At 48.9% G+C, this 27,389-nt stretch overlaps 2 long non-coding RNA genes across 2 annotated transcripts; both read right to left on the bottom strand.

Annotated features, from left to right (window-relative positions):
• Positions 1-11,196: 11,196 nt before the first annotated feature.
• LOC106148489 lies at positions 11,197-19,648 on the bottom strand. The gene is made up of 3 exons (XR_001233984.1): positions 19,610-19,648; positions 17,601-17,731; positions 11,197-14,449 (listed from the first exon to the last, which is right to left on the bottom strand). It is a non-coding gene; the product is annotated as an uncharacterized LOC106148489 (long non-coding RNA).
• Positions 19,649-19,680: 32 nt separating this feature from the next.
• On the bottom strand, positions 19,681-26,607 carry LOC102025255. Its single transcript, XR_260891.2, has 3 exons — positions 26,413-26,607; positions 20,124-20,384; positions 19,681-19,720 (listed from the first exon to the last, which is right to left on the bottom strand). It is a non-coding gene; the product is annotated as an uncharacterized LOC102025255 (long non-coding RNA).
• Between the last annotated feature and the right edge of the window lie 782 nt (positions 26,608-27,389).

Raw genomic sequence — 27,389 nt, 5'->3', positions numbered from 1 at the left:
CTCTTTCCCTGGGAACGGACTCCTGTGCACATGGTCACCAGCCTGGCCGGAGAAAAGACCAGAGCATCCATCCTGAGCCAGCCCTGGGGACTCACAGTGTGCACTGGCCTCAGCCCACTCTCATGTTAAGACGCAGACAGTTAAGGACTTGGGATGCTTTGGGAGCTGCACACTCTGACTGTGGGCGATCTTCTCATGTGTCGCTGCACTGTACGTACGCCATTCAAGCTGAGGGTGGGTGCTGAGACCTCAAGCAAGGGCCTCTCCTGCAGTGTTCACCGGGCTCACAGAGGAATCCTGTGCACTCAGGGAGGTCACAAGACTCAGATGGACTCTGAACCAGGAATCCTTGTTTAAGAAATGAGGGGGTCAGCCAGGCATGGTGGCACACACCTGTGATCCCAGCACTCGGGAGGCTGAGGCAGGAGGATCGTTGCAAGTTCAAGACCAGCCTGGGCTACAAAGTTAGCTCAAGGCCAGCCAGAACTGCATAGCAAGAACCTGTCTCGAAAAGATAAAAAAATAAAAATAAAATAAAAAGAAATGAGGGGGTCAAGGATATTGCTCGATGATGGGGCACTTGCCTAGCATGGATCAATCCCTGGTGAGAAAGAGAGAGAGAGAGAGACACAGAGAGAGGGGAGAGTAGGGCCCTTGGCATCATTCCACCATGGCAGCATGGGCCTGGACAGGCAGAGTGGGTTGTCATGGCCTCCATCGATCTGGGTAGGCTTCCTGGAGGAGAGGAGGGTTAGTAGGGTTTTGAAGGATGTGAAAATATTTGGGTAGGAAAGGAGGGGAGAGAGATGGAGGAGCAGGGGAGCCTCCAGTCAGCTGAGAGTCAATGACTTGGGCCTATTTTAGGGCAGGTGTGCCATCCACAAGTTTTTAAAATTGTATATTTGTCCCAAGGACCGTGTCCTCCACAAACCCCATAGACATAGTCTGGAGTGACCTGGATGCTTCTCATCTCCCATCCAAGTACTAACCAGGCCCGACCCTGCTTAGCTTCCGAGATCAGACGAGATCGGGCGCGTTCAGGGTGGTATGGCCGTAGACGATGCTTCTCATCTCAAGATCAGGTTTGCATGTCAGTGCAAAAAGTTAGCCAGTTCTGAGCCCTTTCAGCAATATGGACTTTGGGGCAGTGCACGTATAAATATAAAACATCAGCGGGGTGTGATAGTACATGCCTCTAATCCCAGCACTCCAGAAGTTGGGGCAGGAAGATCACCATGAGTTCAAGGCCAGCCTGAGCTACACAGACAGATGCTGTCTCAAAAAAATAAAAAACAAAAAATACAAAACATTAAATATATAGCATTATCAAGGAAATGAATGTATTGAAATCAGCTAACCAAATATTTAAAAAAAAAAAAAAAACTTACAGAAACAGCCCAGTTTTACTGACAATGCAATAGGCCCAGCAGCAAGGCCGGTCACCCCTGTGATTTTGAAGAGCCAATAAGTACAAATGATATTTTGAGACATCTGCAACAACCATAAGGTGAGTTGAAGATACCCATGATTTCTATTGGTGACAAATCCTTCTACTCTACTACTATTATTACCAACTGGCTGGGGGTTCTTTTGTTCAGCTTGGATAAAAATCATGAATTGGCAAAGCTCAACTTCCTTGATGTCTGCTCCTCTGAGCTTTGAAAGCCAGTGGCTCTCAACCCTTAGTGTTGTAGCTCTGAATGTTGAGTGCCAGCCTCACTCAGTTCTTAGTGGTAGAGCTCTTGGTGTTTCAGCTTTGGAGCTATATGGTGCTTGGTGGCTCTTAGCTATTCCTATAGCGCCTCAGCAGCCAAGGCTCGTAACTCCCTCAGCAGCGATCTGTGTCTCTTCCAGCAGCTTGTGCTGCCTCTCTGGGTCTCTCTATAGGTCACTGTACATCTCTGTTGGTAGCTGACCCTGGTCTCTGTGATTCTTCGGGGCTAGTTTCTCCTAGTATTATGAGCTCTTTTTAGTACATCCTACTCACCTGACTCTACCCTGGTCAAGAATCACAGGTGGGTTACCAGGACCACACAAATGAGGCCTTTTTGGAATCTGTGGTATAGCACAGGTAGGCATGTATGGGAAGGAGCCCTCCTCAACTGACCCAAGAAGGGTGAGGGGAAGGAGAAGTGTCTATGTGGAGAAGGAGCCACCTGTGCATGCACAGTCCCCTGCAGATCAGTGACCTATTTTGAACTTTTGTAGTAGTGATAAAAGGGGTGGGCTCATCTGGAGGTCACAAGGTGAAGATGTTTGGATTAGGTCAGTATCTGAAACCTACTACAGCCAAAGCAAGTATCTCCCTGAGCACCTGGAGCATCTGAGCTGTCATGGTGACATGTGGGACTGTGGCAGAATCTGCTCCTTGATTCACAGCTTCTATCTTTTCTGGTGGGATTGAAGTTGTGGCTGCCACCACTTTCAAGGAGTCTGGGGGAGGTGTACTGATCACGGCCCACTGGAATTGAGGATTTTAGGGGGTGAGGGTAGTGGGCCAGTGCTCCCCAATCTTGGCACTCTCAGGTATGGCTTCCCAGCTGCTCCTCAGAGAGGGCAGCCTCAGCTAGGAGTGGTAAGGGAGTCATGGTTGTTGACAGGACCTGAAGGACAGCCACGGAAGTAATGCCAGAAGTGGCAGAAAGCCATGGGGGTAGTCGACCCATCAACCAGGGAGACGGGCCAGCCAGCTGCCAGTCAGATGACAACCCTTCTGCTGTCAGAGGAAAAGGGAAGGGTCTGGGCTTCATGTTTCTACCTCACTAAAACCCAGCATGTTAGCTTTCCTGTCAGTGAGACACAGCACCCGACACCTACAATGTAAAGGAGGAGAAGGGAGAAGTTAACTTTCCTCATGATTTAGGGGGACTCAGTCCACCATCAGCTGGCCCCAAGACAGAAACTGCATGGTAGGAAAGTGTGGCAAAGGAAATGTGCTCAACCCAGAAAGAGACCAGGGGCAAAGTGCCAGAGGTGAAGGAGAAGCCACAGACCCCAAGGCCACAGCTCCACAAGCCACCCAGACACAACTGGAAGTGTTCTCCACCAGTACCTGGAGTAATTCCTAAACCAATCCAAACTGACACTCAATCCCAACTACCACACCCAGCTTTGTCAACAAATGCCAAATTGCAGTTAGAGACAGATAAAGATGTGATTGTTCCCCCCTCCAGGTTCACAGAGCCCAGCTTAGGAATCTAAGACATAGGAGGAGGATGTGCCACTCACACATGTTGGGAATAGATATCTAGATGCCAATGTATTAGCAGGTAATGGAGGCAAATTGATCATCAATACTTCACAAGCCTTGGACTCAGGTGAGTCACTTTACCAGCAGAAAAAGTGTAGGGATGGGAAAGAATTGTCACAGGACAGAGCTTTAGCAGAACATGGTAAAGCAGTGTGTGGACCCACTGGCTTATGGGACCCCTCTCAGTGACAGGGGCTAAGAGTCCAACTTGACACATAGATGACATCTCTGTTCCAGGGCAAGACACAGGAATGAGGCCCACTCCATTGGGAAGGTCCCAGCAATTAAAGGACATGTGAAGGTCATGGGTACACTAGGGAAGAGCAGCCTGCAGAGTCAGTGTCCCACCCACAAGCAGGAGTTCCCACCTCCAGCCCTAACCGCCCTACAAAAAGTTCTCCCTGTAGAACAGTAGTTTCCAACTTTTTGGCACCAGGGCCAGTTTGGTAGGAGATAATTTTTCCGTGGACCAAGGGAGTGGGGTGGTTGTGGGATGACTCAAGTGCATTGTATTTATGGTGCAATTTATTTCATTATTACAGTATTACATTGTAACATGTAATTAAATAATTATACATCCCCTCGTAATGCAGAATCAATAGGAGCTCCGATTGTTTTCCTGCAATAAACAGTTCCATCTGGTGATGACGGGAGACAGTGACACCCAAAGTGTGTTATGTCCAGCCTACCTCATAATCTTGTTTTGTCCTTCCACAGATGCAGCTTAAATGTCACTTGCCACTCACTTTAGTAGAGCTTTGATATAACTCTGCAGTTAACTCATCTATTGTGGTCTCTGTAAAGTCAAGCCTCTCTGCTGATATGAATCTGTATTTGCAGTCATGCCCCAGCACTAGTATCACTGCTTCAGCTCCACTTCAAATCAGGCACTAGATTCTTGTAAGGAGGACGCAACCTAGATTCCTCACATGCATAGTTCACAGTAGGATTCACACTCCTGTAAGAACCCAATGCTGCCACTCATCTGATAGTAGGTAGCTCTCAGGTGGTAAAGCAAGCAGTGGGGGTTGCTGTAAATACATCCCGCTGCGCAGCCTGGTCCCTAACAGACCATAAACTGGCACTGGTCTAAGACTCACGGGTGGAGGCCCGTGCTCTATAGAACCTTCCACAGATGTTAGCCTCCCTGGAATAAAGGCAGCTTCCTGCTGTGAGTGTGCATCTATCTCTGGGTGGTCCTGCCCACCCCATGAAGCTAGCTTCTAGCCCCCACAACCTCCTCACCTTGCTCTCTGTCCCAACAATCTTAGCTGGGACATCTTTCCCCATCCCAAATCCACACGCCCCTGAGGCACCCGCTCTGTCTCTTAAGCATATTCAGCCATGGGTCATTGGTTTGTGAAGTTTGTGGACGGGGTCAGGCCACACCCAGCTGGAGGTTCCTGTAGGAGGGGTTGGTGGTACCCAGCCCAGCATAGTGCTGGGTGCAGGGGAGGCTGTCAAGTGACAGATACTCTCACGTTAGCATCTGATCCAGGGTGCTGCGCTTTGCCACTGAGGTCACAGAAGACATGGGAGAGACAGGAAATCCCTGAGTATAGCAAAAGAAGGCAGCAGACACAGCTGCCCCCATGAAGTCTCCAGCCAGGGAACAGGAGGACCTCAAGAACAGACCTACCCTTTCTACCTTGGAACTTTCAAAGCTGCAAAAGCCACAAAACAAGAGGAAAAGGCAGCTCTGTGTGTCTGTGCCCCCCCACACACACTCGCAACAAAATTTTTTCACTGAAAAAAAAAATGCTTTTGACTGCACCTCTTCTAAAAGCAAGACATGGCGGGGGAGATGCGGGGTACCACAGCCCAGCCCCTCTCCAAATGGAAACTGCGAGGAGGGCATGCTGCGGTCACCAGAACCTATTTGCAAATTAGCAGGTGGAATTAGTTTCTTGAAGATAAATGCCTTGTTTAAGGAATGTTTCATTTTAAAAAGTTGTTGAAATGTGCTTATTGAGTACAAAAACAAGAGGGGAAAAAATAATTAAGTTAATAAAATTTTTACTGAATTAAGCCAGAAACAGTAGTAGTATTTTAAAGCAAACGCTTCCATTGAGATTTTTCAGACTTTTACAAGTTTGTTTTTTTTTTTTTAAAGCTCTGCTCAATACAAAGCTTTCTAAATTACTGCTAACCACATTATTTTCAATTCGTGAACCAGGATTTGTCCCTGCACTAAGGGAGGCTCCCGCTCCCAATTTACAGATGGCCAGGCCAGTTTCCCTGCTGGTGGCTTTGGCAATTTGACTCCAGATCCCTTAATGAGCCTGCCATTTAATGTTAGAACCCTTTAATGATAACCAAATTCCCCAGGATCCCAGAGGTATTTGAAGGAACAGCCAGCACTGTTAAGTCTGTGCTAGTTGCCCCATGGTCATCTCCACTGATCTCCCTAACCCTAACCCAAAACCACGGAGACAGAGTGACAAAAATCAGAGATGAGACCTGGATACAATGAGTGGCTGTGCCTCAAGGGGAAGATGACAAATTGTCCCCTTATCAAAAGGGTCAGGTTCCAAAGCCAGTGGACGTCAGAAACTGTAGATAGTGCTGAATGCTGTGCATGCTAAGTGTTATGGTTTGTGTCTGGATGTCCCCCTAAAACCTCATTATGTCATGGGGCAGGCTTTTAGAGTTTATGATTGACTCATGATCCAATGCTGGGATTATGGGTGTGAGTGCTACACCCGCCTTGGGGCGGATAGTTTGTATATGTAAGGCAGAGAAAGATGCTGCCCGCCTGCTCTCCTCCCTTTTGCTCTTGTTGCTTTTGCTGTTTCCGCTGCCATGAACTGCTGCCCTTTGCCATGTGCCACTCTGCCTTGGAGCAAGCCAAGTATGGACTGAAACCTCCATGAATTGTGAGCTAAATAAACCTTTCCTTCCTTAATTTTGGGTGTCAGGTATTTTCTCCCAGCAATGGGAGAAAAGTAACCAAGACAGAATTTGGTACAGGAGTGGTCCCGTTGCTGTGACTATACCTGACCATGTGGTTCAAGAGCTTTGGAAACGGCTTGTGGGAAGTGTTTGGAAAGGTTCAGAGATGTCGCCTGAAAAACTAGAGCTGGAACACCTTAGGCTGTTCTGTATGGGAGATTCTGGTCAGAGCTTGGAAGACCAGAAGGCTGATAGAAATCCTGCCAGTAAAAACCAGGTGTGGGAGGTTTCTGCTGGAAAGAAGGACTACATTGGTTGTTGGAGTCCAGACGATGTATGTTATGGCTTGGCAAAAAGTTTCTCTGCATTTCTGAGACCTGGATACAAAGAGTAGCTGTGCCTCAAGGGGAAGATGACAAATTGTTCCCTTATCAAAGGGGTCAGGTTCCAAAGCCAGTAGACGTCAGAAACTGTAGATAGTGCTGAATGCTGTGTATTCTATGCTTTTCCCTATATACAAATCCCTATGATGAAGCCCAACTTATAAATTATGCATGGTAAGAGATTAGCACTAACAATTAATAATAGTATAGGACTATTATTAGAATGCGCTATAATAAAAGCTATGTGGTTTGTTTTCTATCTCTCTGTCTCTACCTGTCTCTCCATTTGTCTCTCTCTCTGTCTCTCTGTCTCTGTCTGTCTTTCCCTCCCTTGAAGCTGGGTTCACCTACTATAGATCCAGTAACTGTGACAGCTCTATGTGAGTAACAGGGCTGGGGGTAGTGTATACAGTGTGGATATACCAGAAAAAGGCATGATTCAAGTCCTGGGCAGGATGGAGTAGGACAGCTTGAGAGTTTGTCACACTACACAGAACAGCCCATCATTTAAACCTTGTAGACTGTTTATTTCTGGAATTTTCCACGCAATATATCAGATCATGGTTGACTACCAGTAACTGAGACCATGGACAGTGAAATTCCAGGTATGCAGGTCAAGTTTATGCAAATAAAACAGGGCTTGTTATAAACAGACAAGAAGGCCCAGCCTCCACCTAAAGGAGTAGGCAATAAATCAGTGCATGACAGAGCATGTAGGAAACATTACATACTATGGTAAGAAAGGACACAGTACAAAGGGCAGGTTGCTGGTACACTTCAGTGTTTGTCAGCATGGTTCAGGAAGAGTGTGACATCCACAAGGAGCCAACTATGCAACTAGCTATGGAAAAGGCGTTCCAGACCAAGGAAGCAGTCGGTGCAAAGGCCCGGGGAAGGAGTTCCTTGATGTATCAAAGGGCCAGCAGAGAAGCTGGTGTACTTTAGCAAACTGAGCAAAGGGGGGATGGTAGGGAGGATGTCATAGAATGGGGTGGGGAAAGAGAGGCAGGCAAGAAACAGTGCCAGACCTGGAAGTATCAAAAGGATGTTGGCTTTTCTGAGTCAAAAGAGGAACTACCTGTGGTGGTAGAACCTCAGAGTGTCTCATTCTGCTTCCTCTACACACTTGAGTCCTTCCCACTCAAAGGCCAGTGAAATGTCAGCAGGGGACTCATAAGGAATTCACAAATGTCACTTTTGAGTAGACACTCTAGGAGCCAGTGCACATTCAGCCAGGGTCTGTCTTCCACTGGTGCTGGGTTCTTGAGCCCCATTGCCTAGGCCCAGTGGGTACCTAGCATGACCAGGCAGGAATCCTTGGCTATTCCCAGCCACAGAGATTAGGGGGTTTTGTCAGGATGGCATACCCTAGTCTGCTTCTGAACCTAGGCCTCGTATGAGCTGTGGCTATGATTACACACAGAGATGATGGTGGCTCAGACAAGAACAATGGCGGAAGAGATGCTGAGAAGCCATCCGATCAAGCTGGAGGATTTGCTGAATGGCTGGACACTGGGTAGAGGCAGGTGCAGGTGGCTAGGGAACATACGTGGACTTGAGCTTAACCACCTGGAAAAATGGGCCTCCATCAGCCGAAGTGGGCGGGACTCAATAGGGCGGGACCAGAGGCACGTTGTGGACACTGCCATGGTGCCTGGTGATGTGAGGTCTGAAACAGATACTCAGCGGCCAGGGTAAGCATCCCATACCCATGTGTGGTGGTCAACGGAGGTATCTAGTGGGAGATATCAGCCTGCAGTGGGTGGCCTGCATGGATTTAATCCCTATCATGCCCTTCAGGTGCCTCCTCTCAGAGACCTGCATTGTTGTGGCAGGACAGGGCAAGGGGCTTCCCTATCCTTGGACTGCTTACCCCTTTGGCAGAGCTCCCACACTGCCTACCAGCTGCAGCCATGCTGATTGCTGGCTTCTCCCAGACCCTCCTCCAAACCCTGGGGTCTCCAGTGACCCCAAGCGATTTCAACCCTTTTCTAACAGATATGTCCTGAAATCTCCAGATCAGAGAAGCCCCTGCTCCTCATCTCCTGGATGTGCTTTCCCTCTGGAAGGAGAGGCAAAAATCATTCTCATTTCCTTTGGATTGTCTTAAAACAGCAGCAACACAGCAATTATCACAATATATTAAACTTCCACGTGTGCTTACTATCCCCTTAAATCATGGGAAATTCATATCCTTGTAGAAATAAATGATTCTTCTGTGAAATCAAGGATGATAAGAAAACGCCAAATTGAGGAACAGTGCAGGGGAATGAGACCAATAGCATTTCAAATCAAATAGAGAAGAACAGTGAAAACTTACAGTCTGGTCTCAGCCATGAGCACAGGCCCAGAGGCCCCGATGCCCTAGGAAAACGCACAACCCAGAAGAATCTGGGGTTTCATAAACTGCTACACATGGATGTTGGTGCCTTTTTTGGACAAATGTGCCATGGTCATGCACCATGTGAACAACGGGAGACTCCCTGTGCTACCAAACCTTGCTCCATAGCAAAAACCTTATTTTAAAATTTCCCAAAAAATAGTATCCATAGCAGCCCAGGTCCGCCAGTCCCAAGACAACATAGGTGGCTCTAATGCAGGAGACGATTTACACAACTTACCACGCGAAATGATAAAAGGTCACTTAAACATCTCAATAAATGTCAAGGACCCATTTGAAGAATTTCACTATCTGAAAATGTGTACGAGGGCTTCATTCTAAATATGACCAAGACCATGCTAGCAAACCACAAGCCAGGGTTGCCAAGAAGTAGAAAGTGCTTCACATTAAAAATCTGGATCAGGGGCTGGGGATTTAGCTCAGCGGCAAAGCACCTGCCTGGCAAGCGCAAGGTCGTGAGTTCGGTTCCCGGTACCGGAGAAAAACCAAACCAAAAAAATAAATAAATAAATAAATAAAAATAAAAATCTGGATCATTGGGGCTGGGGATTTAGCTCAGTGGCACAGCACGTGCCTGGCAAGTGTGAGGTTGTGAGTTCAATTCCTGGTACCGGAAAACAAAACAAAACAAAACGAAAATCTGGATCATTATAACACACTTCACTCACCCAGTTACCACTCCCGTATTAATCTAAAATTACAAATATTGGCAAAAACTATCTAATAATGTATATATCTAAGATACATACATACATACATACATAGGTGGGTGACACTGGGGTTTTGGTTTTGTTATAGTCCTGATTATAAACCTAGGAAAGCAACCAGAAGTACTAACTATTCCTGGAAGATGTAGTTCATGAGAAAAACATGTTAACCTGTGTGTTATACAAATACCATGCAAGAAGAAAATACATGTCATATAAAAGGAATATCAAGATGGGGGAGGGAGGAGGGGAAAGAGAAGAGAGGGACAAACAATAAACAAACAAAACTTTAATCCTGTTAGGAAGAAGCATAATAAAATGACAGTTGTCAACTATTCATAAAGTATGTAAATGATTTGTTGGCTGGGGATGTAGCTCAGTGGCACAGCACCTGCCTGGCAGATATAAGGTCCTGAGTTCGATTCCCGGCACCAAAAAAAAATCTAATAATAAGATTTGTTAGATTATGGGCAACTTGAAATTGGCCTTGGAGAGAATGTTTATATTACAGGAAGCAGCAAAGCACACATTCGGTTTTTCTTTCCAGGGAGCCCATTTTTCTGCTCACCATCAAATTGAGTAAAGACCAGGGTTTTTTAATTAATGATTTTAAGAATGTGATAAGCTGATTGTAAAATTCCAAAATTCTTCTTTAAGAAGTGAGAAGATAGTAGCACCAAGAAGAGTATGTGTGTGTGACTACAGATGCGTATCTTTAGCTGTATCCTCAGGAAGATGGTATTATTTGCTGACTTCGGTAGTTTTAGGACTGTGACAAAGTCACAGCCAGAAATCATAGGGCTTGGGATTTTGAAGTAAAAAGCTGCTGGCTAGAACCAGATTCAAACTACTTGTAGAAACCTAATAGACATTAAACCAATAAAACAACAGGCCTATCCACCCTAGTGTGGATAGGACAGGGCGCTGGGAGCCCCTCTGTGAAGCAGACATGACAAAGTCTCCACATCTCTGTGGCTCTGGACAACCCTGAGCACTGAGACCACCAGTGCTCGGAAAGAGCTAGGCAACTTCCAGCTACCAGAAGATCCCACGTTAATTCCAAGGTTAAGCAAAAATGTTCAAAACACTATTATCCTAATAGGATTTGCTAAACTCTGAAATTTTTTACTTGAAATCGTTCCCAGCTTTCTTGAGGTATAATTGATGATAAAAACTGTACCTATTTGTGGCATCCAATAGGACATTTTGATACATGCATACATTGCAAAACAATAAACCACAGGCTAAATAACACTCTCATCCCTCTACAAAATTATCTTTTTCTTTTTGAGCTGAGGACACATCAGATCTCCTATCTTAGCTATCTTCATGTGTATGATACAGTATTATGAGCTATAGTCATCACAGTGTACAGTGAATTTCCAGAACTTATTCGTCCTGTGGAAAAAAAAAGTATTATATACAAACATCCAAACAAAGTCTGAAAAGACCTACAAAAACTATTACCAATATAGTCTCAATGGTGAGATTACAAGTACTTTTTTCACTTAGTTTTGATTTTTTTTGTTTTTGTTTGTGGTTAGATAAACAGGCATTACTTACGCAGTGAGAAAACAAAGTTTTTATTTTTTTTCAGGTTTCTCTTACCAAGCTAGAAGGAAAGAACTGCATTTTTTCCCATCTGTGTAAAAGAAACAGACAGACTAAGGAAATGAGGACATCTCATTGGAGACAAAAGGGAGGGTTTGAATATGTAAAATAGCAATTTAAAAATCTTACATAATCATATGCTTGATAAAAACACAGAAAAAGTATAATAAACATAAATAAGTTAAGTCATCACACAGATGAAATATGTGTATCAAATGTACAAGGTCAATTTCCAGGTTCAAGTTCATAAGTGATCCGAGAAGAAGAATATATGGTTTATGTGCTGGAAAATTCAGATAACAAATTACCATATAAAAAAATAAAAAGCTTCACCAGCAATTAAAGAAATAAAGTGAAAAATGATATGAAAGTATCTTTAGATACCTACTAGCTAGAAAGAAATAAAATGGTAAGACCCTAAGTTGTAGGAAGGCTGTAGGGAAATTAGATTTCTGTATTGCCAGTGCTATCTGTGGTAATTCAGTTTTGTTGTGTGAAGGTATTCTGACAGCCTTTTTTGTTTTTATTGGGAAAAAAGAGGTTTTTTTTTTACATCACTTCAAAAAATATGCTGAAGCACTGTTTCCCAAATAGTATTTCTGGAATGCTGCCAAAGGATTTAAATAAATATTACATTAAAAGAGTAATCTGACCAAAAAAAAACTATAGTCTCTATAGTGCGGGACTTCTCAGTGACTTTTACACACAAATGGGCACTGTGAATCTCCAAATTGTGTAGTAGTCATCCAATTAATTTCACTTCCCTAAGAATCTTTTTTTATAACTTTATCAATAGTTCACTATGCACTAGGATGCTGACAATTGCACTGAGAATAAGAAGAGTATTTTGTATGAAGATATTATTGGTAAAACTGAAAACTTTGAAACAACCTGGATTTCTCCCCAGGAGAGGAAAGCTTATCCAATTCAACTGTAATTAGACGCAACCTTTGGATTATAAGTTCTCTCTCATTTGCTAGCTATTTAAACATGCTCTTTAGACTTCTTATTGAAGTTTTTGATCTAGGACTTGAACAGGACCAGAGCTCTGTGGCTTGTCACTAGAGACTCATTTCCTTGGATGTCATTGTTTAGTGACCCTTGTGGAAAAACCACTGGGTTGCATTATCATGTAGTCCAGAGATGTTATCAAAAATCACATGCACTGCAGAAGTCAAACCGGAAAGTATAGTTAGCACTAGATGCTTGTGTATCTTTGTTAACCTTTAGAAAGGGGAAGAAACTAAAGCCTGGTTCCCCATCCACGGTGTCAGCTCAACTAACTGACCTCTGATTAGATCTTGGTTAAAGTGAGGATCAGGTCTCATTCACCCTCTGCTCTGTGGGTCCATTGGTCTTCGTGTCCCAGGCAGCCACTCCTGTTTGAAAGCTTCCCGTCTTCTTGCACACAAGCACAGGGGAAGAGGCTTCAGACACACTGGTCACACTGGGTCAGGAGGAGCTGAACCGGAGAAGTATCAATGCAGAACCAGAACTTCAGAGACTGTGCAGAAGCCAGTATGTCACTGATGCTCACAGGAGCAATGTGGTGAATGGGAATTGCGGGGGATGGGGGATGCAGGGACAGAGGAAGGGACCACAGCTGTGACGCCAACCCCTCCCCCTTCCTTATCCCCATCCCCGTCCCAGTGCCCATGCCCCTGCACACAGTCTTCTCAGTCTTCTGATCTTGGCAAAGCAATGCACAAAAATGGCCACTAGCCATAAAGAACCTACATGTTCCCAAGTTCTAGGCAACACTGAAGTAATCCTGAACAGGACGAAGACGGCTAGGGCCAAACACCCTATCTGGAGTGGCTGCCATACTCCAAGCCCAAGACATGTCTTTTGTCCCTCCATCTCCTTCACTTCTTATTCCTGCAAAGCCCCTACAGTGTGCAGGATGCCAAGGCAGGACATTCATGCACCTCCCTCTTGCCTCAAAGCCTCTGGCATCTGGGGCCCAGGAAGAGCCAACCCAGAAGTCCAGCGAACCTAAGACCCAACAGCAGGGCATGTTTGCAGCTAGCTGGTAGACGGGACCGATGACTTTCCAGATTTCCCCGTGTGACCACAAAGGGCTCCTCTGAGCTGCCTTTGAAGCCCAGCAGCACAGCAGCCCAACAGCCAAGTGTTTGCAGCACCCACTTTGATGGCTGCTTACAAGGCTGTCCATGACGTCTGGTCGCAGGCGGAGGTTGGTGAGGTTATCACATTAACTGCTCCCGATCCCTTGCATCCAAATTATAGGCTAAAGCCACAAAATTGTCTCCCAATCAGAGGCCTCTTGCAGAACGCCTCACAGACACCAAGTCCCCTTAATCAGAGTGGAGGGGATGAGTCCACACACTCTGCAATGGGGGCTGCGCTGATTTTTCCAATTTTGCTAGGGACTTCAGCCGTCTCCCTGTAATTTTCCTGTGCATATTCTTTTGAGGAGGTTTTGGGTATTGCGAGTCAGAATTCCACAGCAACCAGGCCAACAGCAACAGAACAGCAGGATGCACAAAGCGGTAGAGAGCTGCCCATCAGGCCCCCATTGAGACATCTCCCTAGAGCCTGGCTTCCCTCAAACCCAGGCACTTGAGTTGGGGGGCTGTCTTCTCAGGAGGAATCAAAGGTAGTGATCGCCCTGTGTCTCCAAGATTTGCACATGGAGCCCCAAGCTCCCTGTGCCCCACCCTAGTTTTCAAACTGAGGCAGCCCCACCTTCGGAAGGGAAGCCTTCCTCTCCAGAGTCCCTAGGAAGGCCCAGGTGGCAGGGTGATACCCTCAAGGTCACTAGAGACAGCGACCCCAGTCCATCACAGGCTGCTTCGCAAAGAAGTCTTCAGTTGGCCCCGGGAGGCCACAGTGTCATGTACTCCAGAAGACCATGCACCAAGGGCAAGGCAAGGGGAGTGTAGGCCAGTGAGGCTGTGCAGGGGTGAAGATGAACTGCAAAGAAGCAGCGACCTGAGCAGCATGGACAGAGCAATCATCTTAAAACAAAGAGTAATAAACACTAAGCACCATTAGCACTGAAGAGCTTGAAACCAGCAGCCAAGATCAGCAGCAGAAACCAACATCTGGAAGGGTAAACCTACCGTGTCCAGCACAAGCCAGCACCAGAAGACTGCGGCAGACAGTAGCAGTGACCAGCAGCTGGCTGTGTTCCGTCATCTGGTGCCATCAGAGCTGCACTTTGTTGATTCACAATTTCCATCTGAATCAAGCAAAAGAAGCCTAAGCTGATTCACAAAATTGCCCTCCCATCTTCTGCCTGCCCTGAAGGAAGCCTCCCCACTGTACACACACGTGTGCACGCGTACATGCACGCACACACATACACCCACTATCACTCACACAGAGTGGCCTAAACAAGTATAACTCTTTTATCTGTCATGTGGAAGTCCAACCCGAAATGATGGTACCGTCTATAACATAAAGACCCCCATCACTCTGACATTCCTCATCTACGAAGTTCCAGATGGCTCACGGCTACCTTTATGCCACCTCAGGAAGAAAGGAAAGGAGAGGGCAGGCCCTGCCTTTGAGCCCTGCCTCCATGGCTCCCAGCTGCCTCCACTCACAACCCATTGGCCCAGACTTAGTTACATGACCATAACCAGCAAAAGAGAGGCTGGGAAATGTAGTATCTAGCTGAGCAGTCGGTGCCCAGTTAAAAATTCCATTTCTTTGGCAGAAGAGGGATTGCTACTGAGGACACTGATAATACCTCCCACCAATGCCCACCCACCAGGGCCGCTCCCCAGATGGTTCTGTCTATATGATGCTCCTGGTGGGAGATGGGTGGGGCTTCTGTACTTAGCTTTTTTTCCAGCTGCCCCATAGACAGCAGATTCCCACTGCATCAGAGACATGTATGTCCCAAAGATTATGTGAATTATTGCCAGTAACGTAGGCCAAGTTCATCTACAGTGAAAGATGGCTGTCTCTCCCACTCCTCATGCAGTGGACAGAGCGTGGTACCCTGTTGTTCTGCTCTGCCTTGACTGCAGCCTGCCTCTGAGGCAGAGTCCTTGTATCCCATTCTCCTCCATGGCCACCACCGGTGACATCAAGGCCTGGCTTTATATGTACTGCAGCATCCATCTGGTGCCCAGTTCAACTCTGTGTAGAACACCAGCCTCCCACTCATCCCTGCTCTGCTGGAAAGGAGGTCATTTGAGAATGTAGGGTAAGCCAGGAGTGGTGGCGCACACCTGTAATCTCAGCACTCAGGAGGCTGAGGCAGGAGAATTGTGCGAGTTCGAGGCCAGCCTGGGCTACAAAGTGAGCTCAAGGCCAGCCTGAACTGCATAGTGAATCCCTGTCTCAAAAAGACAAAAATAAAAAAGAGAATGTAGGATGCCCCTGACACTGGTAACTGGGGCCTGGCTGGTGCTCTTCCCCCCATGATGGGGACCCCCCATGTGGCTCCCACCTGATAAACCACAAGGGCCTTTGCTCAGGTCTTCCAAGGTCAGATAGGGAGTCAGGGAGCTTGGAAAAGACCCTGGTATCTTTTGGAGTCGTTTCTGGTTAGATTCCTTTTTCTGGTCATAAAAGTATTATTTATTCATAACAGAATACAGAATATGAAAAATATATACAGTAGACAAGAAGGGGAGATCACTCCTAACGCTCCAGTCTCGGCTTCTATTCTGTCATCTGCCCTTCCAGCCATCTGTGCATTTCTTCTGTTTTGCTACTGCTGCGTGTGCATGCTGTGTCTGGCTCTTTTCACTTCGTGCTCCTGTATCCTGTGGACATGCCCACGCTCATCATTTCCCTCTTCTTGTACCTGAGGTTCTGCTAGGGCACATTTTGTAAGTATAACACCCGGCAATGGACTCATACCATGCAGCCTGCTAGTGTGCTCCAAGCTGGTGCCACCATGCTATTTTTAGGTTGCGGGTAACCACACCTGTGATGCTTTTATATCTAGATGCCCCCCCAAGAGTCTGGTGTACTTATAGGAGAAGCTTTTAAAAGGTGATTGTACTAGGAGCTTATAGCCGGCTTGCTGTGAGGATGTAGGGTCTGGTCAGAAGAGGTGGGTTACTGGGAGGTGGCCCAGAAGGATTTATCTCCCTCCCCAGCTGCTCCCTTCACTCTTCGCTTCCATCCACCATGCTGTGAGCAGCTCTTCTCCGCCATGCCCCTCTGCTGCGGCATCCTGCCTTGCAGCCTTCCGACCATAGGCTAAAGGGTGACTGCAAGTTCCCGGTGTTGGGTACTGTGTCTCAGCCACAAGAAGGTAACTAAGACAACACTGTGCTGGAAGTGTCAGCAGAAAGGGAAACAGATGCAGAAACAGGAAGGAGCAGGGAGGCAGGACAGCACAAACCACGACCACAGTGAGCCCAGATCCTGCCTCAACAGGGGGCCGTGCCGTCCCCCCAGTGTGCATGCACACCAGACCCTCAGCACACCCACCATGGTGCTGCCAGCAGACCCCAGGACCCTCTAATGGACAGCATGGACCTCACTGTCCTGAACCTGGCCCTTGCCCCATCCTACGCGCAAAGGATTTTCTATCTTTCTCTAAGTCTCTCCACCACTAGCTCCCAATCTAAAATCTGATCAAAAAAGATGAAATAAATGATATGATTTATAATGACATCTGTGGGGGGAGAAATCTGGGGATTTAGCTCAGCGGCACAGCACCTGCCTGGCAAGCGCAAGGTCGATTCCTGGTACCAGAAAACCACCTCCCCCACAAAAAAATCAGATTATATCATGTACAGGTACAAATCCCCTACAGTGAATGGGATCATTATGGATACCTAAAATGTACCTATAATGACATCTGTATCAGTTACTTTCCTGTCTCTGGGACAAAATATCTGACATTGACAGCTTAAAGAAGAAGAGGTTTCTTTAGGCTCATGTTTCAGAGGATTTGGTCCATGGTCGGCTGGTTCCAAGGCAGAAATGGCACAGTAGGAAGGCATGGTGGAAGGGTACAGTGGAAGAAAGGTGCTCAAGCCATGACAGCCAGGAAGCACAGAGAGAAGGGAGGAGTCACAGAGGAGAATACACCCCTCCAGGTCAGGCCCCCAGTGACCAACTTCCCAAGAGACCCACCTCCTAACAGCACATTTTGATATTGAACTCATCAATGGATTAATCTACTCATGAGCACAGCAATCCATGACCCAATCACCTTCCAGAAGCCCCACCTCTGAATACATGAGATTTCCGCAGACATCACAGATCCAAACCATAACACCAAAATCAAATATATAGCAAGATATTTAATAAAAGACGCAGAAAACACATACACACAATTGCAATGAAATTAAACAAGACCAGTGTCTGGGGGCTCCCGTTACTACCATGAAATGCCTGTGATTACCGTATTCACTCACAAAAAAGAAAGGTTTATCATGGCTCACAGTTTGAAGGTTCCAGTCTAAAACCAGGCAGACTCTGCTCTGGGCCTCAGGTGGACTTGAAGGCTGATGGCGGCAGGGAGAGCATGACACAGCCAACTGCTGACCTCGTGGCCAAGAAACAAAAGAGAAAGAGGAAGAGATCTGAGTTCCAGCAACCCTCTGGAGAGGACACCCCAGGAACCTGAAACCTCGGCCCTGGCCCAGCTCCTGAAGGCAACACCACCTCCCAACAGCACCTCCCTGGGGGTGCACTTAGCACACAGGCCTTTGGAGGTCATTCAAGACCCAAACTACAGGGCCAGGGATATAGCTCAGTGACAAGGTGCCTGCCTGGCAAGCGCAAGGTCGTGAGTTTGATTCCTGGTACCAAAAAAGAGATCCAAAGGAAACAGGGCTATGTCAAGACCTCTATAGATGGGACCAGTGATTTGATGGTGTCAGTTCCCACCAAACTGATGAACAAACTCATCAAATCCTAGTGTCGTGTGTGTGTGTGTGTGTGTGTGTGTGTGTGTGTGTGTGTATACTGAAATGCATATACAAACCAAAGTGCCAAGAACACCCAAGGCCACTGTCAAGGACAAACAAGTCACAGGGCTTAGTCAATCTGCCATCAAGAGTTCACCTGCAGGAATCTCAGCACTTTGGAAAGCTGAGGCAAGAGAACCAAAGGTTTGAAGCCAGCCTGGGCATCTTAATGTCCTACTGAGACCCTGTCTTAAATTTTAAAAAGAGGCTAAGGATGTAGCTCAGCTGGGTCCAATCTCAGTACAGAAAAAAAAGCTTGTCTATGATCACTGTAACAGCACTGGACAAAAACTAAGAAACTGAAAGACAGAAGAGATCAGAGACCCAGAGATCAGAGACCTGAGACCCGCCCTGAACCACACCTGACTTCTACCTGAGTCACCACCACCCTGCTTGGAGAAAGGATAATTTTTTCTATAAAAGGTGCTGATTTAACAGGAAATCCATGCAGAAAAAAATGAATCTTAACCCAGTCCCTTGGAACAACTGGATTCCAGTCCATCGAGAATCTGAAAGGGAAAAGAAAGGCCTGGGGTGTGTCCCACCTCAGCCTCGTGTCCTGCCACGTGGGTGCACCTGCTTGGCCTGGTACAGGAGCAGCTAATTTCACAGCAATAATAATTTCTCATGCACAGTTGCTGTGGGTACAGACTGCACAAATATAAGAAGAGAAAAGAGGAGGGAAGAGAGGTCAGCAGCAGAAGGATAGCACCAAGAAGGAGGCATGACAGTGTTTAGAAATCCTCTTGAAAAGGGTCTAGGTCTCTCCTGAGTCTCACACTACAAGACCCCTTGCAGCTGGAGTTCTAACCAAGAGTGAACCCTGTGTACAAGAGAAGCGAAAGCAGGCATCCACACACCATTTACACACCCGTGGCAACGCTGCTTTCACAACCACAGAGGAGAAATAACCCACATGGTCCCCAGAAGATGGTAGAAAAAAATGTGCTCTATCCACATGCTGGAGTATTATTCAGCCATGAAAAGGAGTGAAGTACAGATATGTGGATGAACCTTAAAAACATCTTGCTACCTGAAAGAAGTCAGATGTGAGAGGCTACATGTTGTCTGATTCTACTTATATGAGGTGTCCAGAAGAGGACAATCCCCAGAGACAGAAGGCAGATCGGGGGCCGCTGGAAAATTTAAAGTGACTAACTGCTAATAGGTCCAGGATTTCTTTTCTTTTTTTTTCTTTTTTTTTTTGGTACTGGGGATTGAACTCAGGACCTTGCACTTGCGAGGCAGGTGCTTATGCCACTGAGCTATATCCCCAGCTAGTCCAGGATTTCTTTGGGGGAAGATTACAGTGTTTTCAAATGAGATGGTGGTGGTGGTTGTACAACCTTATCAATGGCCAAAAGTCATTGGATTATACACTTTAAATGGGTGAACTTCATGCTCTGTAAATTCTCTCTTAATGAGGCTGTTTGTTTTTTAAGACAGGGTCTCACCAGTTGGGGCTGGTCTTGAACTCACAGTAATCTTCCTGCCTCAGCGTCCTGAGTGCTGGGACTATAGGCATCTGCCACCATCCTGGGCTTTACTGAGGCTTTTTTTTTTTCCTTAAAAAAAAAAAAAAAAAAGACAACCCTGCAATTTCCAGGCCCTTCATATTTCACCTCCTTCCATCTGCATTTTGGAAAAATAGCTAGAAGCACCCCAGCTCTACAGTAGCTAAAATACCCTGGGGCCTTGCTTCCTTCTTCTCTAAAATGGGAAGGAGGTGACTTCCCTCAAGGCTCTGTGACCTTCCCTGAGACACTGTTGGGAAAGATGCTCAAAGGCAGGGACTTTGCTCAGGTTATCAGGGCATCAGAGCACACTGCTGGCCTCTGTGTAGGAGCTGACAGGTGCAGAAGAGGTGCCCAGCTCTCCACCTTCCTCCCGTCTGCCCTCAGGGGTCTGACCTGGTTAACCTCCTTCCGTATCTTTCATCGCCTCTTTCCAAATAGCCGCCTCTATTACCTTGAAGCGTGCATGGGAATTTGCTGGTGGGTGGATTTGGAGCCTGGCTGCAGCAACCAGGAATCAGAGGAGAGAGGTCTCAGACCAGGCAGGGTCCAGGAGGGTGTCCCAGGCCCGGCTCCTTTTGGGAAAGCTCAGATTCATCTTCACCGGAAGCTTCTCCGCCTTCTCACCCACTCCAGTTCAGGCTCCCTCCGTGGCTATTCCTGCAGCTGCAGTTCCTTTCCACCTGCCTTTTGCGGAGGGCGTCCCGACCCATTTCTTTCAAGAAATCCAGAAGGAGAGAGAAACTGTGTTAGCCCAGGATGAGGCAGTGAAGGGAAATCCTCAAAGTAAATTTATTTGCCTTTGGGTAGCTGTCACCCAAGCAGCATGGCAGTGTGCTCCTTCTGGCGGCCGGGTCTCTGTCTGACTGGCAGTTAGAGAAGCCGCTGGTTGGTAAGGACCAGGGGAGCAGCTGGTTGTGACATCACCAAGGAGCTCCAGGTCTATGCAGACTGCGATCCACAAGGGAAGAAAAAGGAAAGTCTCTGATGGCCCGGTGAGGTCAACACTGTCACTGCCCCTATTTTGCAGGTGAGGAAATTGAGACTCAGAAAAATGAAGGCCACAGACAGGAGATGGCAGAGTTGGAAGGAGAAACCAGGCCTCCACCCGCAAGGCTCACCACCCAGTCTCAGGGGCCATCTGGGCTTGCAGCAGGAAAGGGAGAGGACTAGAACCGTGTATCAAACAGCCTGCCACTGGGAGGAGCAAGGCAAAGGCACTGGAGTGGCCACTGCCTGCAGAAAGCACCTGCCAATTTTGCCATCAACTCTCATTTTTAAAAATATTTCTGGCCAGGGATGATAGCACAGGGCTGTAATCCTAGCACTCAGGAGGCTGAGGCAAAAGAATCACTTCAAGTTCGAGGCCAGCCTGGACTATATAGTGAGTTCAAGGCCAGCCTGACTGTATTGGGAGACCTTGTCTCAGAAAACCAAAAAATAAAATAAAAAATGAAATAAAAATATTTCCAGCCAGGCATGGTGGTACACACCTGTAATCCCAGCTGCCAGAAGGCCAAGGTGGAAGCATCACAAGTTTGAGGCTAGCCTAGGCAACACAGAAAGACTCAACATTTTAAAATAAAGCTAAGGACGTAGCCTAATTGTACAGTGTGCCTAGCATGCATAAGCCCCTGAAGTCAATACCCAGTACCACACACACACACACACATACACACACACACACACACACACACCTATGTATCATTTCTCAGGTTCCCAACGGAAAGCTCCAGGAAGACATGGACCATACCAGTCACATCTGGGCTTCCGTTCCCCGCACCCAAGCATCTAACTTACTCCAGAACAAAATCTTAGCCAGATACAAGGGTCTGATTGCCTGCTCCATGCAGCTACAGTGTCTCCCAGCAGGGTCCCCTTCTTTAGCTGTGGGGGGTGCAGCAGTGACCTCCAGAAAGAGCCCTCCCTCCTAGCCCCTAGAGTCTCTGAATGCAGCCTCATTTGAAATTAGGGTGTTGGCCGATGTAATCAGGTAAGGATGTGGACCTGAGATGATCTCGGATTAACCAGGTGGGCCCTAAAGCCAATGACAAATGTCCTTAGCAGAGACCAAACAGGAGACACAGAGGACAGAAGGCCACGTGAAGGAGACAAGGCTGGATGGTACTGCCATAAGGAAAGGGACACTGGCGACAATGGCGCCACTGGAAGCTGAACAGACAAAAAGCACCCTCCTCTGGACGCCCTGACAGGAGGCAGGGTAGCCTGGCTAATCCTTCTCTTGCAGATTCTTGCCTCCAGACTATGGGAGAATAGATGTCTGGGTGTGTATGTTACTGAGAACTGAACCCAGGGCCCTCACACTGAGCTATGTCCCCAGCCCCTTTTTGAGACAAAGTCTCAAATTGCCCAGGCTGGGCTCCAATTTACCACCCTCCTGCCCCAGCCCCCAAGAGTGTTGGGATTACAGGCATGCGCCACCACACCCAGCTAAGATATTTGTTACTTTAAGCTGCCCAGCATGTGCTTATTTGTCACAGCAGCCCATGCTCCAGACACTCATACCACCCAGGTCCCCTGGCCAAGGTGGAGGCTCATGTTGGGTGGGACAAGCACCAAGGACCCACACACCTCCTCTAGGGACCTGTTCTGTGGGGGAGGACATTTCAGACCCAGGTCTTTCTTTTGGACTCAGATCTGGGACCTAACACCAGCTGGATACACAACATGTGCACATAAGCACTTACACACACTCACATGCACACATACATACACACACAGGGACTTGGGTCTCCCTTCTCATGAATACCTCTCATGATACCCCTCACCGAGGTTTCCCGTGTTGTGTGCTTGTCACCCAGGACAGAACTGTCACGCTCCTAGCCTGTCCTATCAGTGCTGCAAGGGTAGGGACTGAAGCTCCTTTCCTGGTGACAGACAGTGACGCCTCACCTGTGTCAGGTATCTTGCTGAGCACTTCTCATGGACCACGCACAGAATGAGACAGGAGAGGAGAATGAGGTCTCGCCCCTGGGTGCTCACAAATGGCTGGTCGGTCAGCACTAACGTCATGTTCTGCCTAAGACTTTTCTGGCTGGTGCATCCAGCTCTGTCCCTGGGTTAGACAGTGATCAGAGTCCTCAGTCCAAAGACACAATGGAGAACGGGTCCTGAGAGTACAGGGATAGCCACCAGACTGGCAAGTTCAGTGGCCCTTCTCCCCAAGAGGGTCCCACGGCAGCTAGATATTTAACCTGCAGGGAAACACAACAGGCAGAGGCCACCCAGCAGGCGGTGTCCCTGCCCTGGGCCCATGTGAGCCATCAGCTGGCTTTGGCTTCTGTGGCTTCTTGAGAGTGGTACTTGTTTGACCCAATGTCACTCAATGACCCACACCTTTGACCAGCTTCCCTGGCGACTATGCCCCCTTCCACCTGAGCAGAATGGCCATTATACACCAGGGTGGCCAGCACTAAGGCAGAGACCAGGGCACAGCTTCCGCTACTGGGCCCCTCTGACCCACAGAAACCCCTCCTCATAATTCTGTCCCTCGTCCTTTTTCTGACATTTGGGCCCTTAATCCGTATGCCTCTTTTTAAAAATCAGCTTTTCTATCCCCTTTGCAGGGAAAGGAGATTGAAGAGTTGGGGACGAAGAAACAAAGAAAGATGAATGTGGCTGAGCTTTTGTTTTAATTTAAAAGTGTCTTCTATGATGTCAATCTCCCATCCATAAACAGCTCAGGGAAAGTTAGCAAAGAGAAGTGAACTGATTCATCATAAAGTCATTTTGAAAATTCTCTTTCTGAATATAAAATGAAATGTTTAATTAATTCCACATACCTCATGCAGCACATGGCCTCTGTTCTGCATGAGAACAAATACATGAATGAATAAATTGAACAGGCCCTGACATATGCCAAGCCCTGTGCTAAATGCCTCACACACATTACCTTAATTACTCTTGGCTGTGGCCTGGCAAGGGAAACCATCATACCCCATTTTACAGCTAGGGACAGAGATTCGCCCACAGCCACTAGGCCACTGGCCCATGAGTGTTGTGTGGGACATTCTGAGGCAGTTTGGGAAATACAGTTGCCAACTTCCAGCTTGCTGAAAAAGAGCTTTGTCTTACATGAATTCTTCAAGAAGTCGGTTGTGATCCATGAACATCTAAGGACCCTGGACTTGCTCTGACAGTGCCCACGACATGAAGGAGACAGCCTGCAGGGTGCTCTGCAGTGACGGCTGTCACTGCTGCCCATCCTATAAACCCGACAAAGCTTCTCTGGGCCCCAGTCTCATCTGTTTAAAACATGAAAACCGTGAGTCTGCTAGGAAACACCCCGCAGAAGATACGAAGCGGACGCTGGGCAAAGGCTTTCTTTATTCCACAGGAGCGGCCTGTGCAGCCCTTGTATAGGGACACAGGTGCTGCTCGGGGCTTGAGGTTGTTTTTAAGGGACACAGGAACACTCTGGTCCCACCCAGGTGCAACAGCAGCTTTTACTGGCCCATCCTGCCTCCCCATGATTGTGAGAAGGGCCCTCTGTCTAGGCAGGGACTCTGACAGATGGCCCAGCAGGATTCTCAAAACCCTCTGACCTACGAAGACTGAGACACTGTCCCTAGCCAGGACCACGCGCCCCAACCACTCCCTGAGCTGCGAGGCAGAATCAGGCAGCAGCTCAGGATTCGCGAACGCGCTGCACGCATTCTTTATCTTAAACTGATGGAGGGGGTGCTACAGGATTAAAAAAACAAGTTTCTAGCAACCAGATGTGATGCCATATTCCTGCAATCCCAGCACTCTGGGAGGCTGAGGCAAAAGAATTTGCAACTTTGAGCCCAGCCCAGGTAATTTAACGACTCAGTAAAAAAAAGGACTAGGGATGTAGCTCGGAGCAAAGGTCCAGGGTTCAATTCCTCGTACAAAAGAAAGAAAAAAAAAAAACCAAAACCTAGGTACGGTTTATGAACATTTTCCCATTTGCAGAGCACATTCCGGTTTACACTTCCCAATCGCAACGCACTGCGCTGAGCCACCGTCTGACTCTGAACAAGGAAAAAACGACGGAAACCACCCGAAAGCTGCTGTCCTCTCCAGCCTCCACCTCTGCTGGAGAGGCATAATGGTCACAGGTCCGGTTCTGTCGCGTTCCCTGGCTGGACAGTCACCCTATGACGCACAGCAGAGGAGATTTGGCACCCTCCTTCTTCTCTTCTTTACAAATGAACAATTTAGCACACCCGCAGCGCAGCTCCCTCGGTTACGTAAAAGAGCAGACCCCACCTCTGCGCCCGCGTCCGACGCTCCCGCGCTGCTGCGGGGCCACGTGCCGCGTTCGGGGCGGTCCGCATGCGCTTGGGCGGCGCGGGTGCGCGCCAGCTCCACGCTTTACGGTAGGCGCGGCGCGCAGGGCAACCACGTGGCGGCGGAACCGAGGCCCAGCGGGAATGCGCGGAATGCGCGGCGCGGCCTCCAGCCACGGCCCCGGGCCCCAGGGCGCGCTCCCGCCTCCTGCCCTTCCCTCTGCCGCACCCCTGCCCGCTCCCCCGAACTCGCTGGAACAAGTGGAGTCCCGTGCTAACATCCTGCGGGCCTTGGGGAGCGACCACGGCCCATCGGCCCCAGAACTTTGCAAGGGGTCTGAATGAGCATCCGGCCGCCAGTTCCTACGGCGCGGCCGATCCCCAGGGGAGGGTGCAGGACGTTGGGTGGGCGATCTCCTGCCCAAACCTGGAGAAAGTTTCCCTTCCCGTCCCCTTCTTGGCTAGAGTCCAGAGACCCAGAACTGGCAAGCTCCGAGTGGGAAAGACGCACTCCTCCAACCTTCCCCGTGCCTTGGGAAAGGAGAGACACTCTAGAGCTCCCAGGAAGCTAGGTGGAGGGGCGCGGAGATGGGGGCCTTCCCCATGGCCAGTCTTCCCTAGAAAAAGGGGGAGGGTGATGAATCCCGGAGGCGGGGACGCCCACGAGTATTCGTCCGGCAGCCCCTGCGCCCTCGCCCCGCGAGGGTCCGCTCTGCGTCATTGGGCGGTGGTCCAGCTTGACCTCCGGAGGCTATGACCCCACCCAGTTTCTTCTCTACCTTGGTTGGGGATAGTTTTCGCCTCGGTCTGGGCGCCCACTCCCCACCACTTGGTCTGAGCCGCGCCGGGCACCACAGCAAAGAAGCCGATTAATTCCTGAGAGATTTGGGTTCATACAGCTCAGAGCACGGGCGATGCATTTCGAGGGGCGGGGTGCGGCAATCAGAATCTTCGTTCACCTTAAAAGTTGAGCTTTTCCCTTCGGAATGCCAAATATGTCGCTGGAGCCTAGACTTCCTACCTGTTAGGTTTGCTGATAAACTTGCGCGCACTCCTCGCCCGCAGCCGGGGTGTGTCTCTTTACCCCGACCCTCTACTGAGGAACGTGGTAGTCTGTGTGGTGACCCTAATTAACGCAGCTGGGGCGAGGGTTGCGGCCACCCGTGTCCCCACGCGTGGCCGTCGTGCGTGGGTTTCGGGGCTGTAGTTCGCCCCGCCCCCCCCCAGCTTTGGGGCACCCAAAATCGGTGCCGCGTGGCCCGGGCAGAACTGCGGCAGCACATGGACCGCCATGCGCGCCCCAAAAGCAGACGGTGTGGGGGAAGGGAAGCCCGAGCGCCCCCGGAACTCTGGAGCCGCTTTCGGAAGCGTTTTCCAGGGCGATTTAAGGGCTTAACAATGGCAAACTCGCGAAGCCGGAGCCAAACCCTTTCAAGTCACCGCCAGGTATGCGGCAGCAGGTGACCCCACCTGGGTGCGCCCGCCTCCTGCCCGGGTCCTCTCCGGAGGTGGGATGCAGAAGGTCCACACCCGCACCGGGTTGGCTCTGGGCCCGCACGCGCTTCCTCAAAGCCCCCAGCTAGGCGGCGCGCGGTCGCGCTGCGTCCTGGGGTCTGCGCCGCGGCGCGCGGGTTCTTGAATGAGCGCGCTCCCTTCCCCGGTTGAATGAAGGTTCCCACAGCCAGGGACAGTGGCAAACACGCCTGCGGCGGAACTCGCCCTCTCCCGGCGACAATCCGCCAGACCTCGGTCACTGGGGCCGGGGCCAAGGAAAGACAGCGGGAAGGTGGATTGAAGTTACTTTGGGATTCTTTCCAACCAGTGCGACCCCTTCCCGACCGGACCACTGGCTCTTTGTCTCAAATGGTCACCAAGAAATAAGCTCACACAGAACACTAAATGAGCCCAAAATATGCAGTTCCTGCTTGGAGGTGGGTTTTTAAAAGACAGGACGAAGTTTTTAAAAATGCAATATAAAAGTTTTTAAAACTTGCGTTTTTTCTTTAAAAATATCAAAATCAAAGTGCTTCCTTTGCGACTCTTGAACCAAAGGACCTTAAGGATCTGCGACTTCTGGCCCCCTCGGGGCCTCCAGTGCTCGCCGAGCAGGCTTCCCCGGGGTGGGGGCTGGGCAGGAACGCTCCCCGCCGGGCCCCAAATTCCAACGCCTCCCCCGCGGGTTCCTGGACAGCTCTTCACGCCAGCCGGCCGGGCTTGCACTTTTGCGCCCGCCCCTGGGCCGGGAAATCAACGAAGTTCCTCGTCGAGATCTGCCGGGTCCGCCTAGTAACAGCGCCGCGCCCCCATTGGCTCATGCTAATTCCAGTTCCCTCTGTCTTTCCCGCGGTGGGGGACGCTCCCTCCGGGACCGGGAGTCCTTGTCGCCGGAGAGGGCGAACCCCTTTATGCCCCGCTGCCCCTCACCGCTGCTCCTCAGCCTGGGCTGG

The sequence above is a fragment of the Chinchilla lanigera genome, unplaced genomic scaffold, assembly GCF_000276665.1.
Source record: "Chinchilla lanigera isolate Chin_1 unplaced genomic scaffold, ChiLan1.0 scaffold00021, whole genome shotgun sequence".
NCBI classification, from domain to species: Eukaryota; Metazoa; Chordata; class Mammalia; order Rodentia; family Chinchillidae; genus Chinchilla; species Chinchilla lanigera.
The sequence above is the reverse complement of the archived record's forward strand: the minus strand, read 5'-3'. Positions and strand labels throughout refer to the sequence as shown.